We start from the raw sequence: 22,718 nt of genomic DNA, 5'->3' as shown, positions 1-22,718 counted from the left end.
AGCCATGGGCCCACATACACTCAGAGGTACAGAGTTGTTCTCATGTCTATGGGTCTATTGTGATGTTCTCAGGCTTGCATCACCCAGCCATTGTGATGGGGAGGGGGTTGGTGTCATGTTGCAAGCACCCTGGAACATGAATCTTTAAATATAATTGGCATTAAACCAACCCCTTTAGGACCAGATCAATACAGCAGCAAGGAATGCTTATTCACTGTTGTTTGCCTCTTCATTTCATACCACCCGATATCTAAATGGTGTTTTGACTTTCTGCCCTCTGACATAAGGACATTTGGTATGGCAAACCTTTGACTGGAGGTCCTAATCAATGGTTTGATTGACTCTCCCTTTGCGCTTGCTTCAGCAACACATGTACTAATATTGGAATGATAATGGGAAAATTAAATTGGCCCCTGCTCTAAAGGATGGCACGCACATTCGTAAAGCATTCACTATTTTTGGCACATGACAGGACAGAAACTTTCTTAATTTGCAAGGCTTTATTTTTTTAATACATCTTTTTTAATGAAGATTGAAATTGTATGTTCATACATATTACACGACAACACAATACATTTTGAGCCAAATTCAACACTAATGCCACAGGCGCCTTTTACTTGTGAGTCCTATTGACTGAATGAACAGCCCTGTCGCCTTCAATTTCTTGGCTTGCACTTTTAGAAGTGGCACGCGTCTTTTGATTTTTTTTATCCTATTTTACCAAACTCAGTATTATCACTTTCCCCCTTGTTGTGCACTCCAGCGTAAACTGCTTTAAGGTGCTATTTGCAAACATCGCTCTGAACTACAGCTTTACTTGCTTCTAGGCCTTAATCTTTAATTGGAGCGGAGCGTTGTACTCCGGATTTGGCTGCTTTTAGTTTGAAAGTTACAGAAATCAAAAAAGAAATCAACAAACAGTTTCATTGTGAAATACCATTGTCACAATGTGCTGCAGTGCATGAAAACTTAAAATGAATGGTAGGGAGAGGAAGAGGAAGAGTGAGAGGGAAAGGGAGGTTTGTGGGGGGGAGAAAGAGTGAGGGCGGGAAGGAGGGAGGGTAGGAGGGAGGGGGAGTGAGAGAGACTGAGAGAGAGAAAACAAAGAAAATATGATATTTGGGGGCTATGTGTTTGCATGGAAAAGATTTTAGGCTTTAAATCAAGTGGAAAGGGGCTCATTGGCTGGTATCTCAGCCTGTTGATGCTTTGTTGAGTTGCTTGGAACATGCAAGGAAGAAGACCTGAAGCACTCCCGACCAGGTTGCATGTCTCTACGTTACTGAAATCCCACAGACCTCCTCCCTGTGCCACAACGTTCTGGGCACTGAGCTCTGCAGTTGTTCCCCACAAGTCGCCAAGCGCCCCAGATTTACTTTCTCAGATTGGCTAGTTACTGCTACCCTAACTCGACCACTATATTTTCCCCAGATACTTGCTATTGTGGAGTAAGCAGGGCTAAGACAGAGGGAGAGGGGGTGTGCCTATGCAAATCATCTGCCAGGATCATCCCTGGGACGTCATTCCATCTCACCAGCTGACACCTGGGCAGCAGCAGGTAATTTGGAGAACAGAAATATTCGGACAGGCCACAAAGCAAAGACTGGGCCGTTGATTGAGGATCCCTTTAGCCATGTCTCCCTAAGTTACCGAGGTCCAGAAAAACTCCACCCTCAGCTCTCATAGAGAGGTCCTTGGCCGATCGTGGCCGATCAGGGCAGTGAAGGGTCAGGGGTGACTGCACACTGCCTCACCTTTTCACTGCTTTCTACAGCGGTAATGCTTTTGCAGAAGCGGCCTGTACAAGTGATTTTGTTCTGCGCTGTGGGAAAGTGACATTTATCCACTGACATTAACCAAACTACTTGCGCTGTTCAACGCACATACATGCAGAGAAATAATGTTATGTTTTTTGGGGAAGGTCTAGAGTGTCCTGCTGATTATTTATTAAGCTGTACTCTACTCTTGCTTTTACATAGAGTCTTCGCAGCCCAGGAATGTTTAAGGCATACTGTATGTCCCTCCCTTACAATGAAAACTCTGTTGAAAACACAGAGGTACATAGGAATGGATCTGTTAAGAAATGAAACAAAAAGCCTGGAAAAATGTCGAAACGGGTAGGATTTGGACTTACAATTAACGGACTCACAGTCAGATGTGCTATCCCTTGATCCACTGACTCCCTTTCCTTTGTGTAATCCTTTTGCTCTCACTAGGGTTTTCCAAAGTGGCTTTCATATAAAAGATCCTAGACCAGCATTTTGTGGCGCACATGCCTCATATCCCATTGCTCTTGATAAACTCACATCATCTCCCACCAATACAAGCTGTAAAAGATTTTCAGGGTTTAGCCAAGCAAACTAGACGTGGGTCGAAGGTTGAGCAATCCTTAAATCAGCAGCAAAGTTAACATTGAAATTAGCCTCAGAATCTCTTAAAGGATGGTCCAACATCTGATGCTTGCAGCGCGCGATGGGGCAGCCTGGGTGCTGACACCTTAAACCATCTCCTGTTGTTGCCTTGTCCTTGATCCAGCCATGGGCCCACATACACTCAGAGGTACAGAGTGTTTCTCATGTCTATGCGTCTGCTGCGATGCTCTCACGCGTGCCTCACCCAGCCATCGTGATGGGGAGGGGGTGTCAATTTGCAAGCATCCTGGAGCATGAATCTTTTTATCTTTAAATATAATTGGCATTAAACCAAACCATTTAGGACCAGATCAGTACAGCAGCAAAGAATGCTGGTGTATTGCTGTTTGCCTCTTAATTTCATACCATCCAACATCTAAATTGTGTTTGGTCAAACGTTTGCCATATCAAATGTCCTTATGTCAAAGGGCAGAAAGTCCAGAGGTCCTAATCAATGGTTTGGTTGGCTCTCCCTTTGCGCTTGCCTTAAGGCGTCAGCACCAGAGGCTGCCCGATTGCGCCCTGCAAGCAATCAATGTTGGCCCATCCTTTAAGAGATTCTGAGGCTGATTTCAATGTTATTTTTGCTGCTGATTTAAGGATTGCTCAACCTTTGACCCACGTCTAGTTTTCTTGGCTATGCACTTGACATCTTTTACAGCTTGTATTGGTGGGAGATGATGTGAGTTTATCGGGAGCAACGGGATATGAGGCATGTGGGCCATAAAAAACAGGTCTTGGATTTTTTTTTATAAGAAAGCCTCTTTAAGTAAGGAACTTTGGAAAACCCTGCTGAGAGCAAAAGGATTACACAAAAGGTAAGGGGGTCAGTGGGTCAAGGGATGGCACATCTGACGGTGAGTCAATTTATTGTAATCCAAATTCTACCTGTTTCAACATTTTTCCAGGTGTTTGTTTAATTTCTTAACAGATCCATTCCTATGTGCCTCAGCAACACATGTACTAATATTGGAATGATAATGGGAAAATGGAATTGGTTCCTGCTCTAAAGGATGACACGCACATTTTTAAAGCATTCACTATTGTTGGCACATGACAGGACAGAAACTTTCTTAATTTGCAAGTCTTTATTTTTTAATACATCTTTTTTAATGAAGATTGAAATTGTATGTTCATGCATATTACACGACAACACAATACATTTTGCGCCAAATTCAACACTAATGCCTCTGAAGCCTTTTACTTGTGAGTCCTATTGACTGAATAAACAGCCCCGTCCCCTTCAATTTCTTGACTTGTACTTTTAGAAGTGGCACGCTTCTTTTGTTTTTTTATCCCATTCTACCAAACTCAGTATTATCTCTTTCCCCCTTGTTGTGCACTCCAGCGTAAACTGCTTCAAGGTGCTATTTGCAAACATCTCTCTGAACTACAGCTTTACTTGCTTCTAGGCCTTAATCTTTAATTGGAACTGAGCATTGTATTCCGAATTTGGCTGCTTTTAGTTGGTTGATTTCTTTTTTGATTTCTGTAACTTTCAAACAGTTTCATTGTGAAATACCATTGTCACAATGTGCTGCAGTGCATGAAAACTTAAAATGAATGGAAGGGAGAAGAGGAAGAGTGAGAGGGAGCGGGGCGGGGGAAAAAGAGAGAGGGCAGGAGGGAGGGAGGGAGGTAGAGAGAGATAAAGAGAGAGAAAACAAAGAAAATATGGTATTTGGGGACTATGTGTTTGCATGGAAAAGATTTTAGGCTTTAAATCAAGTGGAAAGTGGCTCTGTGGCTGGTATCTCAGTCTGTTGATGCTTTGTTGAGTTGCTTGGAGCATGCAAGGAAGGAGACCTGAAGCACTCCCAACCAGGTTGCATGTCTCCAAGTTACTGATATCCCACAGACCTCCTCCCTGTGCCACAAAGTTCTGGGCACGGAGCTCTGCAGTTGTTCCCCACAAGTCGCGAAGCGCCCCAGATTTACTTTCTCAGAGTGGCTAGTTACTGATACCCCACCTCGACCACTGTATTTTCCCTAGATACTTGCTACTGTGGAGTAAGCAGGGCTAAGAGAGAGGGAGAGGGGATGTGCCTATGCAAATCACCTGCCAGGATCCTGCCTGGTAGGTCATTCCATCTCACCAGCTGACGCCTGGGCTGCGGCAGGTAATTTGGAGAACAGACATATACGGGCAGGCCACAAAGCAAATGCTGGGCTGTTGATTGAGGATCCCTTTAGCCATGTCTCCCTAAGTTACCGAGCTCCAGAAAAATTCCACCCTTAGCTCTCATAGAGAGGTCCTTGGCCGATCGTGGCCGATCAGGGCAGTGAAGGGTCGGGGGTGACTGTACACTGCCTCACCTTTTCACTGCTTTCTACACTGGTAATGCTTTTGCAGAAGTGGCCTGTACAAGTGATTCTGTTCTGCGCTGTGTGAAAGTGACATTTAACCACTGACATTAACCAAACTACTTGCGCTGCTCAACTCACATACATGCAGAGAAATCATTTTATGTTTTTTGGGGAAGGTATAGAGGGTCCTGCTGATGATTTATTAAGCTGTCTGCTACTCTTTCTTTTACATAGAGTCTTCGCAGCCCAGGAATGTTTAAGGCATACGGTATGTCCCTCGCTTACAATGAAAACAGAGGTACATAGGAATGGGTCTGTTAAGAGATTAAACAAAAAGCCTGGGAAATGTCGAAACTGGTAGTATTTGGACTTACAATAAACGGACTCACAGTCAAATGTGCTATCGGTTGACCCACTGACCCCCTTACCTTTTGTGTAATACTTTTGCTCTCAGTAGGGTTGTCCAAACTTCCCTTCTTAAAGCGGCTTTCTTATAAAAAATCCTAGAACTGCTTTTTGTGGCACACATGCCTCATATCCCGTTGCTCTTGATAAACTCACATCATCTCCCACCAGTACAAGCTGTAAAAGATTTCCAGGGCTTATCCAAGCAAACTAGATTTGGGTCGAAGGTTGACCAATCCTAAAATCAGCAGCAAAGTTAACATTGAAATCAGCCTCAGAATCTCTTAAAGGATGGTCCAACATTTGTTGCTTACAGGGATCAATTGGACAGCCTCTGGAACTGGCGCCATAAGCCACCTCCTGTTCTGCCTTGTCCTTGATACAGCCATGGGCCCACATACACTCAGAGGTACAGAGTTGTTCTCATGTCTATGGGTCTATTGTGATGTTCTCAGGCTTGCATCACCCAGCCATTGTGATGGGGAGGGGGTTGGTGTCATGTTGCAAGCACCCTGGAACATGAATCTTTAAATATAATTGGCATTCAACCAACCCCTTTAGGACCAGATCAATACAGCAGCAAGGAATGCTTATTCACTGTTGTTTGCCTCTTCATTTCATACCACCCGATATCTAAATGGTGTTTTGACTTTCTGCCCTCTGACATAAGGACATTTGGTATGGCAAACCTTTGACTGGAGGTCCTAATCAATGGTTTGATTGACTCTCCCTTTGCGCTTGCTTCAGCAACACATGTACTAATATTGGAATGATAATGGGAAAATTAAATTGGCCCCTGCTCTAAAGGATGGCACGCACATTCGTAAAGCATTCACTATTTTTGGCACATGACAGGACAGAAACTTTCTTAATTTGCAAGGCTTTATTTTTTTAATACATCTTTTTTAATGAAGATTGAAATTGTATGTTCATACATATTACACGACAACACAATACATTTTGAGCCAAATTCAACACTAATGCCACAGGCGCCTTTTACTTGTGAGTCCTATTGACTGAATGAACAGCCCTGTCGCCTTCAATTTCTTGGCTTGCACTTTTAGAAGTGGCACGCGTCTTTTGATTTTTTTTATCCTATTTTACCAAACTCAGTATTATCACTTTCCCCCTTGTTGTGCACTCCAGCGTAAACTGCTTTAAGGTGCTATTTGCAAACATCGCTCTGAACTACAGCTTTACTTGCTTCTAGGCCTTAATCTTTAATTGGAGCGGAGCGTTGTACTCCGGATTTGGCTGCTTTTAGTTTGAAAGTTACAGAAATCAAAAAAGAAATCAACAAACAGTTTCATTGTGAAATACCATTGTCACAATGTGCTGCAGTGCATGAAAACTTAAAATGAATGGTAGGGAGAGGAAGAGGAAGAGTGAGAGGGAAAGGGAGGTTTGTGGGGGGGAGAAAGAGTGAGGGCGGGAAGGAGGGAGGGTAGGAGGGAGGGGGAGTGAGAGAGACTGAGAGAGAGAAAACAAAGAAAATATGATATTTGGGGGCTATGTGTTTGCATGGAAAAGATTTTAGGCTTTAAATCAAGTGGAAAGGGGCTCATTGGCTGGTATCTCAGCCTGTTGATGCTTTGTTGAGTTGCTTGGAACATGCAAGGAAGAAGACCTGAAGCACTCCCGACCAGGTTGCATGTCTCTACGTTACTGAAATCCCACAGACCTCCTCCCTGTGCCACAACGTTCTGGGCACTGAGCTCTGCAGTTGTTCCCCACAAGTTGCCAAGCGCCCCAGATTTACTTTCTCAGATTGGCTAGTTACTGCTACCCTAACTCGACCACTATATTTTCCCCAGATACTTGCTATTGTGCAGTAAGCAGGGCTAAGACAGAGGGAGAGGGGGTGTGCCTATGCAAATCTTCTGCCAGGATCATCCCTGGGACGTCATTCCAGCTCACCAGCTGACACCTGGGCAGCAGCAGGTAATTTGGAGAACAGAAATATTTGGACAGGCCACAAAGCAAAGACTGGGCCGTTGATTGAGGATCCCTTTAGCCATGTCTCCCTAAGTTACCGAGGTCCAGAAAAACTCCACCCTCAGCTCTCATAGAGAGGTCCTTGGCCGATCGTGGCCGATCAGGGCAGTGAAGGGTCAGGGGTGACTGCACACTGCCTCACCTTTTCACTGCTTTCTACAGCGGTAATGCTTTTGCAGAAGCGGCCTGTACAAGTGATTTTGTTCTGCGCTGTGGGAAAGTGACATTTATCCACTGACATTAACCAAACTACTTGCGCTGTTCAACGCACATACATGCAGAGAAATAATGTTATGTTTTTTGGGGAAGGTCTAGAGTGTCCTGCTGATTATTTATTAAGCTGTACTCTACTCTTGCTTTTACATAGAGTCTTCGCAGCCCAGGAATGTTTAAGGCATACTGTATGTCCCTCCCTTACAATGAAAACTCTGTTGAAAACACAGAGGTACATAGGAATGGATCTGTTAAGAAATGAAACAAAAAGCCTGGAAAAATGTCGAAACGGGTAGGATTTGGACTTACAATTAACGGACTCACAGTCAGATGTGCTATCCCTTGATCCACTGACTCCCTTTCCTTTGTGTAATCCTTTTGCTCTCACTAGGGTTTTCCAAAGTGGCTTTCATATAAAAGATCCTAGACCAGCATTTTGTGGCGCACATGCCTCATATCCCATTGCTCTTGATAAACTCACATCATCTCCCACCAATACAAGCTGTAAAAGATTTTCAGGGTTTAGCCAAGCAAACTAGACGTGGGTCGAAGGTTGAGCAATCCTTAAATCAGCAGCAAAGTTAACATTGAAATTAGCCTCAGAATCTCTTAAAGGATGGTCCAACATCTGATGCTTGCAGCGCGCGATGGGGCAGCCTGGGTGCTGACACCTTAAACCATCTCCTGTTGTTGCCTTGTCCTTGATCCAGCCATGGGCCCACATACACTCAGAGGTACAGAGTGTTTCTCATGTCTATGCGTCTGCTGCGATGCTCTCACGCGTGCCTCACCCAGCCATCGTGATGGGGAGGGGGTGTCAATTTGCAAGCATCCTGGAGCATGACTTTTTTTATCTTTAAATATAATTGGCATTAAACCAAACCATTTAGGACCAGATCAGTACAGCAGCAAAGAATGCTGGTGTATTGCTGTTTGCCTCTTAATTTCATACCATCCAACATCTAAATTGTGTTTGGTCAAACGTTTGCCATATCAAATGTCCTTATGTCAAAGGGCAGAAAGTCCAGAGGTCCTAATCAATGGTTTGGTTGGCTCTCCCTTTGCGCTTGCCTTAAGGCGTCAGCACCAGAGGCTGCCCGATTGCGCCCTGCAAGCAATCAATGTTGGCCCATCCTTTAAGAGATTCTGAGGCTGATTTCAATGTTATTTTTGCTGCTGATTTAAGGATTGCTCAACCTTTGACCCACGTCTAGTTTTCTTGGCTATGCACTTGACATCTTTTACAGCTTGTATTGGTGGGAGATGATGTGAGTTTATCGGGAGCAACGGGATATGAGGCATGTGGGCCATAAAAAACAGGTCTTGGATTTTTTTTATAAGAAAGCCTCTTTAAGTAAGGAACTTTGGAAAACCCTGCTGAGAGCAAAAGGATTACACAAAAGGTAAGGGGGTCAGTGGGTCAAGGGATGGCACATCTGACGGTGAGTCAGTTTATTGTAATCCAAATTCTACCTGTTTCAACATTTTTCCAGGTGTTTGTTTAATTTCTTAACAGATCCATTCCTATGTGCCTCAGCAACACATGTACTAATATTGGAATGATAATGGGAAAATGGAATTGGTTCCTGCTCTAAAGGATGACACGCACATTTTTAAAGCATTCACTATTGTTGGCACATGACAGGACAGAAACTTTCTTAATTTGCAAGTCTTTATTTTTTAATACATCTTTTTTAATGAAGATTGAAATTGTATGTTCATGCATATTACACGACAACACAATACATTTTGCGCCAAATTCAACACTAATGCCTCTGAAGCCTTTTACTTGTGAGTCCTATTGACTGAATAAACAGCCCCGTCCCCTTCAATTTCTTGACTTGTACTTTTAGAAGTGGCACGCTTCTTTTGTTTTTTTATCCCATTCTACCAAACTCAGTATTATCTCTTTCCCCCTTGTTGTGCACTCCAGCGTAAACTGCTTCAAGGTGCTATTTGCAAACATCTCTCTGAACTACAGCTTTACTTGCTTCTAGGCCTTAATCTTTAATTGGAACTGAGCATTGTATTCCGAATTTGGCTGCTTTTAGTTGGTTGATTTCTTTTTTGATTTCTGTAACTTTCAAACAGTTTCATTGTGAAATACCATTGTCACAATGTGCTGCAGTGCATGAAAACTTAAAATGAATGGAAGGGAGAAGAGGAAGAGTGAGAGGGAGCGGGGCGGGGGAAAAAGAGAGAGGGCAGGAGGGAAGGCAGGAGGCAGGGAGGGAGGTAGAGAGAGATAAAGAGAGAGAAAACAAAGAATATATGGTATTTGGGGACTATGTGTTTGCATGGAAAAGAGTTTAGGCTTTAAATCAAGTGGAAAGTGGCTCTGTGGCTGGTATCTCAGTCTGTTGATGCTTTGTTGAGTTGCTTGGAGCATGCAAGGAAGGAGACCTGAAGCACTCCCAACCAGGTTGCATGTCTCCAAGTTACTGATATCCCACAGACCTCCTCCCTGTGCCACAAAGTTCTGGGCACTGAGCTCTGCAGTTGTTCCCCACAAGTCGCAAAGCGCCCCAGATTTACTTTCTCAGAGTGGCTAGTTACTGATACCCCACCTCGACCACTGTATTTTCCCTAGATACTTGCTACTGTGGAGTAAGCAGGGATAAGAGAGAGGGAGAGGGGATGTGCCTATGCAAATCACCTGCCAGGATCCTGCCTGGTACAGCATTCCATCTCACCAGCTGACATCTGGGCTGCGGCAGGTAATTTGGAGAACAGACATATACGGACAGGCCACAAAGCAAATGCTGGGCTGTTGATTGAGGATCCCTTTAGCCATGTCTCCCTAAGTTACCGAGCTCCAGAAAAATTCCACCCTTAGCTCTCATAGAGAGGTCCTTGGCCGATCGTGGCCGATCAGGGCAGTGAAGGGTCGGGGGTGACTGTACACTGCCTCACCTTTTCACTGCTTTCTACACTGGTAATGCTTTTGCAGAAGTGGCCTGTACAAGTGATTCTGTTCTGCGCTGTGTGAAAGTGACATTTATCCACTGACATTAACCAAACTACTTGCGCTGCTCAACTCACATACATGCAGAGAAATCATTTTATGTTTTTTGGGGAAGGTATAGAGGGTCCTGCTGATGATTTATTAAGCTGTCTGCTACTCTTTCTTTTACATAGAGTCTTCGCAGCCCAGGAATGTTTAAGGCATACGGTATGTCCCTCGCTTACAATGAAAACAGAGGTACATAGGAATGGGTCTGTTAAGAGATTAAACAAAAAGCCTGGGAAATGTCGAAACTGGTAGTATTTGGACTTACAATAAACGGACTCACAGTCAAATGTGCTATCGGTTGACCCACTGACCCCCTTACCTTTTGTGTAATACTTTTGCTCTCAGTAGGGTTGTCCAAACTTCCCTTCTTAATGCGGCTTTCTTATAAAAAATCCTAGAACTGCTTTTTGTGGCACACATGCCTCATATCCCGTTGCTCTTGATAAACTCACATCATCTCCCACCAGTACAAGCTGTAAAAGATTTCCAGGGCTTATCCAAGCAAACTAGATTTGGGTCGAAGGTTGACCAATCCTAAAATCAGCAGCAAAGTTAACATTGAAATCAGCCTCAGAATCTCTTAAAGGATGGTCCAACATTTGTTGCTTACAGGGATCAATTGGACAGCCTCTGGAACTGGCGCCATAAGCCACCTCCTGTTCTGCCTTGTCCTTGATACAGCCATGGGCCCACATACACTCAGAGGTACAGAGTTGTTCTCATGTCTATGGGTCTATTGTGATGTTCTCAGGCTTGCATCACCCAGCCATTGTGATGGGGAGGGGGTTGGTGTCATTTTGCAAGCACCCTGGAGCATGAATCTTTAAATATAATTGGCATTAAACCAACCCCTTTAGGACCAGATCAATACAGCAGCAAGGAATGCTTATTCACTGTTGTTTGCCTCTTCATTTCATACCACCCGATATCTAAATAGTGTTTTGACTTTCTGCCCTCTGACATAAGGACATTTGGTATGGCAAACCTTTGACTGGAGGTCCTAATCAATGGTTTGATTGACTCTCCCTTTGCGCTTGCTTCAGCAACACATGTACTAATATTGGAATGATAATGGGAAAATTAAATTGGCCCCTGCTCTAAAGGATGGCACGCACATTCGTAAAGCATTCACTATTTTTGGCACATGACAGGACAGAAACTTTCTTAATTTGCAAGGCTTTATTTTTTTAATACATCTTTTTTAATGAAGATTGAAATTGTATGTTCATACATATTACACGACAACACAATACATTTTGAGCCAAATTCAACACTAATGCCTCAGGCGCCTTTTACTTGTGAGTCCTATTGACTGAATGAACAGCCCTGTCGCCTTCAATTTCTTGGCTTGCACTTTTAGAAGTGGCACGCGTCTTTTGATTTTTTTTATCCTATTTCACCAAACTCAGTATTATCACTTTCCCCCTTGTTGTGCACTCCAGCGTAAACTGCTTTAAGGTGCTATTTGCAAACATCGCTCTGAACTACAGCTTTACTTGCTTCTAGGCCTTAATCTTTAATTGGAGCGGAGCGTTGTACTCCGGATTTGGCTGCTTTTAGTTTGAAAGTTACAGAAATCAAAAAAGAAATCAACAAACAGTTTCATTGTGAAATACCATTGTCACAATGTGCTGCAGTGCATGAAAACTTAAAATGAATGGTAGGGAGAGGAAGAGGAAGAGTGAGAGGGAAAGGGAGGTTTGTGGGGGGGAGAAAGAGTGAGGGCGGGAAGGAGGGAGGGTAGGAGGGAGGGGGAGTGAGAGAGACTGAGAGAGCGAAAAACAAAGAAAATATGATATTTGGGGGCTATGTGTTTGCATGGAAAAGATTTTAGGCTTTAAATCAAGTGGAAAGGGGCTCATTGGCTGGTATCTCAGCTTGTTGATGCTTTGTTGAGTTGCTTGGAACATGCAAGGAAGAAGACCTGAAGCACTCCCGACCAGGTTGCATGTCTCTACGTTACTGAAATCCCACAGACCTCCTCCCTGTGCCACAACGTTCTGGGCACTGAGCTCTGCAGTTGTTCCCCACAAGTCGCCAAGCGCCCCAGATTTACTTTCTCAGATTGGCTAGTTACTGCTACCCTAACTCGACCACTATATTTTCCCCAGATACTTGCTATTGTGGAGTAAGCAGGGCTAAGACAGAGGGAGAGGGGGTGTGCCTATGCAAATCATCTGCCAGGATCATCCCTGGGACGTCATTCCATCTCACCAGCTGACACCTGGGCAGCAGCAGGTAATTTGGAGAACAGAAATATTCGGACAGGCCACAAAGCAAAGACTGGGCCGTTGATTGAGGATCCCTTTAGCCATATCTCCCTAAGTTACCGAGGTCCAGAAAAACTCCACCCTCAGCTCTCATAGAGAGGTCCTTGGCCGATCGTGGCCGATCAGGGCAGTGAAGGGTCAGGGGTGACTGCACACTGCCTCACCTTTTCACTGCTTTCTACAGCGGTAATGCTTTTGCAGAAGCGGCCTGTACAAGTGATTTTGTTCTGCGCTGTGGGAAAGTGACATTTATCCACTGACATTAACCAAACTACTTGCGCTGTTCAACGCACATACATGCAGAGAAATAATGTTATGTTTTTTGGGGAAGGTCTAGAGTGTCCTGCTGATTATTTATTAAGCTGTACTCTACTCTTGCTTTTACATAGAGTCTTCGCAGCCCAGGAATGTTTAAGGCATACTGTATGTCCCTCCCTTACAATGAAAACTCTGTTGAAAACACAGAGGTACATAGGAATGGATCTGTTAAGAAATGAAACAAAAAGCCTGGAAAAATGTCGAAACGGGTAGGATTTGGACTTACAATTAACGGACTCACAGTCAGATGTGCTATCCCTTGATCCACTGACTCCCTTTCCTTTGTGTAATCCTTTTGCTCTCACTAGGGTTTTCCAAAGTGGCTTTCATATAAAAGATCCTAGACCAGCATTTTGTGGCGCACATGCCTCATATCCCATTGCTCTTGATAAACTCACATCATCTCCCACCAATACAAGCTGTAAAAGATTTTCAGGGTTTAGCCAAGCAAACTAGACGTGGGTCGAAGGTTGAGCAATCCTTAAATCAGCAGCAAAGTTAACATTGAAATTAGCCTCAGAATCTCTTAAAGGATGGTCCAACATCTGATGCTTGCAGCGCGCGATGGGGCAGCCTGGGTGCTGACACCTTAAACCATCTCCTGTTGTTGCCTTGATCCAGCCATGGGCCCACATACACTCAGAGGTACAGAGTGTTTCTCATGTCTATGCGTCTGCTGCGATGCTCTCACGCGTGCCTCACCCAGCCATCGTGATGGGGAGGGGGTGTCAATTTGCAAGCATCCTGGAGCATGAATTTTTTTATCTTTAAATATAATTGGCATTAAACCAAACCATTTAGGACCAGATCAGTACAGCAGCAAAGAATGCTGGTGTATTGCTGTTTGCCTCTTAATTTCATACCATCCAACATCTAAATTGTGTTTGGTCAAACGTTTGCCATATCAAATGTCCTTATGTCAAAGGGCAGAAAGTCCAGAGGTCCTAATCAATGGTTTGGTTGGCTCTCCCTTTGCGCTTGCCTTAAGGCGTCAGCACCAGAGGCTGCCCGATTGCGCCCTGCAAGCAATCAATGTTGGCCCATCCTTTAAGAGATTCTGAGGCTGATTTCAATGTTATTTTTGCTGCTGATTTAAGGATTGCTCAACCTTTGACCCACGTCTAGTTTTCTTGGCTATGCACTTGACATCTTTTACAGCTTGTATTGGTGGGAGATGATGTGAGTTTATCGGGAGCAACGGGATATGAGGCATGTGGGCCATAAAAAACAGGTCTTGGATTTTTTTTATAAGAAAGCCTCTTTAAGTAAGGAACTTTGGAAAACCCTGCTGAGAGCAAAAGGATTACACAAAAGGTAAGGGGGTCAGTGGGTCAAGGGATGGCACATCTGACGGTGAGTCAGTTTATTGTAATCCAAATTCTACCTGTTTCAACATTTTTCCAGGTGTTTGTTTAATTTCTTAACAGATCCATTCCTATGTGCCTCAGCAACACATGTACTAATATTGGAATGATAATGGGAAAATGGAATTGGTTCCTGCTCTAAAGGATGACACGCACATTTTTAAAGCATTCACTATTGTTGGCACATGACAGGACAGAAACTTTCTTAATTTGCAAGTCTTTATTTTTTAATACATCTTTTTTAATGAAGATTGAAATTGTATGTTCATGCATATTACACGACAACACAATACATTTTGCGCCAAATTCAACACTAATGCCTCTGAAGCCTTTTACTTGTGAGTCCTATTGACTGAATAAACAGCCCCGTCCCCTTCAATTTCTTGACTTGTACTTTTAGAAGTGGCACGCTTCTTTTGTTTTTTTATCCCATTCTACCAAACTCAGTATTATCTCTTTCCCCCTTGTTGTGCACTCCAGCGTAAACTGCTTCAAGGTGCTATTTGCAAACATCTCTCTGAACTACAGCTTTACTTGCTTCTAGGCCTTAATCTTTAATTGGAACTGAGCATTGTATTCCGGATTTGGCTGCTTTTAGTTGGTTGATTTCTTTTTTGATTTCTGTAACTTTCAAACAGTTTCATTGTGAAATACCATTGTCACAATGTGCTGCAGTGCATGAAAACTTAAAATGAATGGAAGGGAGAAGAGGAAGAGTGAGAGGGAGCGGGGCGGGGGAAAAAGAGAGAGGGCAGGAGGGAGGGAGGGAGGTAGAGAGAGATAAAGAGAGAGAAAACAAAGAAAATATGGTATTTGGGGACTATGTGTTTGCATGGAAAAGATTTTAGGCTTTAAATCAAGTGGAAAGTGGCTCTGTGGCTGGTATCTCAGTCTGTTGATGCTTTGTTGAGTTGCTTGGAGCATGCAATGAAGGAGACCTGAAGCACTCCCAACCAGGTTGCATGTCTCCAAGTTACTGATATCCCACAGACCTCCTCCCTGTGCCACAAAGTTCTGGGCACGGAGCTCTGCAGTTGTTCCCCACAAGTCGCGAAGCGCCCCAGATTTACTTTCTCAGAGTGGCTAGTTACTGATACCCCACCTCGACCACTGTATTTTCCCTAGATACTTGCTACTGTGGAGTAAGCAGGGCTAAGAGAGAGGGAGAGGGGATGTGCCTATGCAAATCACCTGCCAGGATCCTGCCTGGTAGGTCATTCCATCTCACCAGCTGACGCCTGGGCTGCGGCAGGTAATTTGGAGAACAGACATATACGGGCAGGCCACAAAGCAAATGCTGGGCTGTTGATTGAGGATCCCTTTAGCCATGTCTCCCTAAGTTACCGAGCTCCAGAAAAATTCCACCCTTAGCTCTCATAGAGAGGTCCTTGGCCGATCGTGGCCGATCAGGGCAGTGAAGGGTCGGGGGTGACTGTACACTGCCTCACCTTTTCACTGCTTTCTACACTGGTAATGCTTTTGCAGAAGTGGCCTGTACAAGTGATTCTGTTCTGCGCTGTGTGAAAGTGACATTTAACCACTGACATTAACCAAACTACTTGCGCTGCTCAACTCACATACATGCAGAGAAATCATTTTATGTTTTTTGGGGTAGGTATAGAGGGTCCTGCTGATGATTTATTAAGCTGTCTGCTACTCTTTCTTTTACATAGAGTCTTCGCAGCCCAGGAATGTTTAAGGCATACGGTATGTCCCTCGCTTACAATGAAAACAGAGGTACATAGGAATGGGTCTGTTAAGAGATTAAACAAAAAGCCTGGGAAATGTCGAAACTGGTAGTATTTGGACTTACAATAAACGGACTCACAGTCAAATGTGCTATCGGTTGACCCACTGACCCCCTTACCTTTTGTGTAATACTTTTGCTCTCAGTAGGGTTGTCCAAACTTCCCTTCTTAAAGCGGCTTTCTTATAAAAAATCCTAGAACTGCTTTTTGTGGCACACATGCCTCATATCCCGTTGCTCTTGATAAACTCACATCATCTCCCACCAGTACAAGCTGTAAAAGATTTCCAGGGCTTATCCAAGCAAACTAGATTTGGGTCGAAGGTTGACCAATCCTAAAATCAGCAGCAAAGTTAACATTGAAATCAGCCTCAGAATCTCTTAAAGGATGGTCCAACATTTGTTGCTTACAGGGATCAATTGGACAGCCTCTGGAACTGGCGCCATAAGCCACCTCCTGTTCTGCCTTGTCCTTGATACAGCCATGGGCCCACATACACTCAGAGGTACAGAGTTGTTCTCATGTCTATGGGTCTATTGTGATGTTCTCAGGCTTGCATCACCCAGCCATTGTGATGGGGAGGGGGTTGGTGTCATGTTGCAAGCACCCTGGAACATGAATCTTTAAATATAATTGGCATTAAACTAACCCCTTTAGGACCAGATCAATACAGCAGCAAGGAATGCTTATTCACTGTTGTTTGCCTCTTCATTTCATACCACCCGATATCTAAATGGTGTTTTGACTTTCTGCCCTCTGACATAAGGACATTTGGTATGGCAAACCTTTGACTGGAGGTCCTAATCAATGGTTTGATTGACTCTCCCTTTGCGCTTGCTTCAGCAACACATGTACTAATATTGGAATGATAATGGGAAAATTAAATTGGCCCCTGCTCTAAAGGATGGCACGCACATTCGTAAAGCATTCACTATTTTTGGCACATGACAGGACAGAAACTTTCTTAATTTGCAAGGCTTTATTTTTTTAATACATCTTTTTTAATGAAGATTGAAATTGTATGTTCATACATATTACACGACAACACAATACATTTTGAGCCAAATTCAACACTAATGCCACAGGCGCCTTTTACTTGTGAGTCCTATTGACTGAATGAACAGCCCTGTCGCCTTCAATTTCTTGGCTTGCACTTTTAGAAGTGGCACGCGTCTTTTGATTTTTTTTATCCTATTTTACCAAACTCAGTATTATCACTTTCCCCCTTGTTGTGCACTCCAGCGTAAACTGCTTTAAGGTGCTATTTGCAAACATCGCTCTGAACTACAGCTTTACTTGCTTCTAGGCCTTAATCTTTAATTGGAGCGGAGCGTTGTACTCCGGATTTGGCTGCTTTTAGTTTGAAAGTTACAGAAATCAAAAAAGAAATCAACAAACAGTTTCATTGTGAAATACCATTGTCACAATGTGCTGCAGTGCATGAAAACTTAAAATGAATGGTAGGGAGAGGAAGAGGAAGAGTGAGAGGGAAAGGGAGGTTTGTGGGGGGGAGAAAGAGTGAGGGCGGGAAGGAGGGAGGGTAGGAGGGAGGGGGAGTGAGAGAGACTGAGAGAGAGAAAACAAAGAAAATATGATATTTGGGGGCTATGTGTTTGCATGGAAAAGATTTTAGGCTTTAAATCAAGTGGAAAGGGGCTCATTGGCTGGTATCTCAGCCTGTTGATGCTTTGTTGAGTTGCTTGGAACATGCAAGGAAGAAGACCTGAAGCACTCCCGACCAGGTTGCATGTCTCTACGTTACTGAAATCCCACAGACCTCCTCCCTGTGCCACAACGTTCTGGGCACTGAGCTCTGCAGTTGTTCCCCACAAGTCGCCAAGCGCCCCAGATTTACTTTCTCAGATTGGCTAGTTACTGCTACCCTAACTCGACCACTATATTTTCCCCAGATACTTGCTATTGTGGAGTAAGCAGGGCTAAGACAGAGGGAGAGGGGGTGTGCCTATGCAAATCATCTGCCAGGATCATCCCTGGGACGTCATTCCATCTCACCAGCTGACACCTGGGCAGCAGCAGGTAATTTGGAGAACAGAAATATTCGGACAGGCCACAAAGCAAAGACTGGGCCGTTGATTGAGGATCCCTTTAGCCATGTCTCCCTAAGTTACCGAGGTCCAGAAAAACTCCACCCTCAGCTCTCATAGAGTGGTCCTTGGCCGATCGTGGCCGATCAGGGCAGTGAAGGGTCAGGGGTGACTGCACACTGCCTCACCTTTTCACTGCTTTCTACAGCGGTAATGCTTTTGCAGAAGCGGCCTGTACAAGTGATTTTGTTCTGCGCTGTGGGAAAGTGACATTTATCCACTGACATTAACCAAACTACTGGCGCTGTTCAACGCACATACATGCAGAGAAATAATGTTATGTTTTTTGGGGAAGGTCTAGAGTGTCCTGCTGATTATTTATTAAGCTGTACTCTACTCTTGCTTTTACATAGAGTCTTCGCAGCCCAGGAATGTTTAAGGCATACTGTATGTCCCTCCCTTACAATGAAAACTCTGTTGAAAACACAGAGGTACATAGGAATGGATCTGTTAAGAAATTAAACAAAAAGCCTGGAAAAATGTCGAAACGGGTAGGATTTGGACTTACAATTAACGGACTCACAGTCAGATGTGCTATCCCTTGATCCACTGACTCCCTTTCCTTTGTGTAATCCTTTTGCTCTCACTAGGGTTTTCCAAAGTGGCTTTCATATAAAAGATCCTAGACCAGCATTTTGTGGCGCACATGCCTCATATCCCATTGCTCTTGATAAACTCACATCATCTCCCACCAATACAAGCTGTAAAAGATTTTCAGGGTTTAGCCAAGCAAACTAGACGTGGGTCGAAGGTTGAGCAATCCTTAAATCAGCAGCAAAGTTAACATTGAAATTAGCCTCAGAATCTCTTAAAGGATGGTCCAACATCTGATGCTTGCAGCGCGCGATGGGGCAGCATGGGTGCTGACACCTTAAACCATCTCCTGTTGTTGCCTTGTCCTTGATCCAGCCATGGGCCCACATACACTCAGAGGTACAGAGTGTTTCTCATGTCTATGCGTCTGCTGCGATGCTCTCACACGTGCCTCACCCAGCCATCGTGATGGGGAGGGGGTGTCAATTTGCAAGCATCCTGGAGCATGAATCTTTTTATCTTTAAATATAATTGGCATTAAACCAAACCATTTAGGACCAGATCAGTACAGCAGCAAAGAATGCTGGTGTATTGCTGTTTGCCTCTTAATTTCATACCATCCAACATCTAAATTGTGTTTGGTCAAACGTTTGCCATATCAAATGTCCTTATGTCAAAGGGCAGAAAGTCCAGAGGTCCTAATCAATGGTTTGGTTGGCTCTCCCTTTGCGCTTGCCTTAAGGCATCAGCACCAGAGGCTGCCCGATTGCGCCCTGCAAGCAATCAATGTTGGCCCATCCTTTAAGAGATTCTGAGGCTGATTTCAATGTTATTTTTGCTGCTGATTTAAGGATTGCTCAACCTTTGACCCATGTCTAGTTTTCTTGGCTATGCACTTGACATCTTTTACAGCTTGTATTGGTGGGAGATGATGTGAGTTTATCGGGAGCAACGGGATATGAGGCATGTGGGCCATAAAAAACAGGTCTTGGATTTTTTTTTTATAAGAAAGCCTCTTTAAGTAAGGAACTTTGGAAAACCCTGCTGAGAGCAAAAGGATTACACAAAAGGTAAGGGGGTCAGTGGGTCAAGGGATGGCACATCTGACGGTGAGTCAGTTTATTGTAAGTCCAAATTCTACCTGTTTCAACATTTTTCCAGGTGTTTGTTTAATTTCTTAACAGATCCATTCCTATGTGCCTCAGCAACACATGTACTAATATTGGAATGATAATGGGAAAATGGAATTGGTTCCTGCTCTAAAGGATGACACGCACATTTTTAAAGCATTCACTATTGTTGGCACATGACAGGACAGAAACTTTCTTAATTTGCAAGTCTTTATTTTTTAATACATCTTTTTTAATGAAGATTGAAATTGTATGTTCATGCATATTACACGACAACACAATACATTTTGCGCCAAATTCAACACTAATGCCTCTGAAGCCTTTTACTTGTGAGTCCTATTGACTGAATAAACAGCCCAGTCCCCTTCAATTTCTTGACTTGTACTTTTAGAAGTGGCACGCTTCTTTTGTTTTTCGATACCATTCTACCAAACTCAGTATTATCTCTTTCCCCCTTGTTGTGCACTCCAGCGTAAACTGCTTCAAGCTGCTATTTGCAAACATCGCTCTGAACTACAGCTTTACTTGCTTCTAGGCCTTAATCTTTAATTGGAGCTGAGCATTGTACTCCGGATTTGGCTGCTTTTAGTTGGTTGATTTCTTTTTTGATTTCTGTAACTTTCAAACAGTTTCATTGTGAAATACCATTGTCACAATGTGCTGCAGTGCATGAAAACTTAAAATGCATGGAAGGGAGAAGAGGAAGAGTGAGAGGGAGAGGGAGCGGGGCGGGGGAAAAAGAGAGAGGGCAGGAGGGAAGGCAGGAGGCAGGGAGGGAGGTAGAGAGAGATAAAGAGAGAGAAAACAAAGAATATATGGTATTTGGGGACTATGTGTTTGCATGGAAAAGAGTTTAGGCTTTAAATCAAGTGGAAAGTGGCTCTGTGGCTGGTATCTCAGTCTGTTGATGCTTTGTTGAGTTGCTTGGAGCATGCAAGGAAGGAGACCTGAAGCACTCCCAACCAGGTTGCATGTCTCCAAGTTACTGATATCCCACAGACCTCCTCCCTGTGCCACAAAGTTCTGGGCACTGAGCTCTGCAGTTGTTCCCCACAAGTCGCAAAGCGCCCCAGATTTACTTTCTCAGAGTGGCTAGTTACTGATACCCCACCTCGACCACTGTATTTTCCCTAGATACTTGCTACTGTGGAGTAAGCAGGGATAAGAGAGAGGGAGAGGGGATGTGCCTATGCAAATCACCTGCCAGGATCCTGCCTGGTACAGCATTCCATCTCACCAGCTGACATCTGGGCTGCGGCAGGTAATTTGGAGAACAGACATATACGGACAGGCCACAAAGCAAATGCTGGGCTGTTGATTGAGGATCCCTTTAGCCATGTCTCCCTAAGTTACCGAGCTCCAGAAAAATTCCACCCTTAGCTCTCATAGAGAGGTCCTTGGCCGATCGTGGCCGATCAGGGCAGTGAAGGGTCGGGGGTGACTGTACACTGCCTCACCTTTTCACTGCTTTCTACACTGGTAATGCTTTTGCAGAAGTGGCCTGTACAAGTGATTCTGTTCTGCGCTGTGTGAAAGTGACATTTATCCACTGACATTAACCAAACTACTTGCGCTGCTCAACTCACATACATGCAGAGAAATCATTTTATGTTTTTTGGGGAAGGTATAGAGGGTCCTGCTGATGATTTATTAAGCTGTCTGCTACTCTTTCTTTTACATAGAGTCTTCGCAGCCCAGGAATGTTTAAGGCATACGGTATGTCCCTCGCTTACAATGAAAACAGAGGTACATAGGAATGGGTCTGTTAAGAGATTAAACAAAAAGCCTGGGAAATGTCGAAACTGGTAGTATTTGGACTTACAATAAACGGACTCACAGTCAAATGTGCTATCGGTTGACCCACTGACCCCCTTACCTTTTGTGTAATACTTTTGCTCTCAGTAGGGTTGTCCAAACTTCCCTTCTTAATGCGGCTTTCTTATAAAAAATCCTAGAACTGCTTTTTGTGGCACACATGCCTCATATCCCGTTGCTCTTGATAAACTCACATCATCTCCCACCAGTACAAGCTGTAAAAGATTTCCAGGGCTTATCCAAGCAAACTAGATTTGGGTCGAAGGTTGACCAATCCTAAAATCAGCAGCAAAGTTAACATTGAAATCAGCCTCAGAATCTCTTAAAGGATGGTCCAACATTTGTTGCTTACAGGGATCAATTGGACAGCCTCTGGAACTGGCGCCATAAGCCACCTCCTGTTCTGCCTTGTCCTTGATACAGCCATGGGCCCACATACACTCAGAGGTACAGAGTTGTTCTCATGTCTATGGGTCTATTGTGATGTTCTCAGGCTTGCATCACCCAGCCATTGTGATGGGGAGGGGGTTGGTGTCATTTTGCAAGCACCCTGGAGCATGAATCTTTAAATATAATTGGCATTAAACCAACCCCTTTAGGACCAGATCAATACAGCAGCAAGGAATGCTTATTCACTGTTGTTTGCCTCTTCATTTCTACCACCCGATATCTAAATAGTGTTTTGACTTTCTGCCCTCTGACATAAGGACATTTGGTATGGCAAACCTTTGACTGGAGGTCCTAATCAATGGTTTGATTGACTCTCCCTTTGCGCTTGCTTCAGCAACACATGTACTAATATTGGAATGATAATGGGAAAATTAAATTGGCCCCTGCTCTAAAGGATGGCACGCACATTCGTAAAGCATTCACTATTTTTGGCACATGACAGGACAGAAACTTTCTTAATTTGCAAGGCTTTATTTTTTTAATACATCTTTTTTAATGAAGATTGAAATTGTATGTTCATACATATTACACGACAACACAATACATTTTGAGCCAAATTCAACACTAATGCCTCAGGCGCCTTTTACTTGTGAGTCCTATTGACTGAATGAACAGCCCTGTCGCCTTCAATTTCTTGGCT

General features: G+C 43.8%; 5 non-coding genes across 5 annotated transcripts; all 5 read left to right on the top strand.

Annotated features, from left to right (window-relative positions):
- Positions 1-353: 353 nt before the first annotated feature.
- On the top strand, positions 354-460 carry LOC138570616 (U6 spliceosomal RNA). Its single transcript, XR_011303654.1, has one exon. It is a non-coding gene; the product is annotated as a U6 spliceosomal RNA (small nuclear RNA).
- A 5,399-nt stretch (positions 461-5,859) lies between these two features.
- LOC138570615 (U6 spliceosomal RNA) lies at positions 5,860-5,966 on the top strand. Its single transcript, XR_011303653.1, has one exon. It is a non-coding gene; the product is annotated as a U6 spliceosomal RNA (small nuclear RNA).
- A 5,410-nt stretch (positions 5,967-11,376) lies between these two features.
- LOC138570614 (U6 spliceosomal RNA) lies at positions 11,377-11,483 on the top strand. The gene has a single exon (XR_011303652.1). It is a non-coding gene; the product is annotated as a U6 spliceosomal RNA (small nuclear RNA).
- A 5,393-nt stretch (positions 11,484-16,876) lies between these two features.
- LOC138570613 (U6 spliceosomal RNA) lies at positions 16,877-16,983 on the top strand. The gene has a single exon (XR_011303651.1). It is a non-coding gene; the product is annotated as a U6 spliceosomal RNA (small nuclear RNA).
- Positions 16,984-22,401: 5,418 nt separating this feature from the next.
- Positions 22,402-22,508, top strand: LOC138570612 (U6 spliceosomal RNA). Its single transcript, XR_011303650.1, has one exon. It is a non-coding gene; the product is annotated as a U6 spliceosomal RNA (small nuclear RNA).
- Positions 22,509-22,718: the final 210 nt, after the last annotated feature.

This window comes from Ambystoma mexicanum, chromosome 2q, assembly GCF_040938575.1.
Source record: "Ambystoma mexicanum isolate Mex_15411 chromosome 2q, UKY_AmexF1_1, whole genome shotgun sequence".
NCBI classification, from domain to species: Eukaryota; Metazoa; Chordata; class Amphibia; order Caudata; family Ambystomatidae; genus Ambystoma; species Ambystoma mexicanum.
Note: the sequence above shows the minus strand (reverse complement) of the source record. Positions and strands in the feature narration are given on the sequence as shown.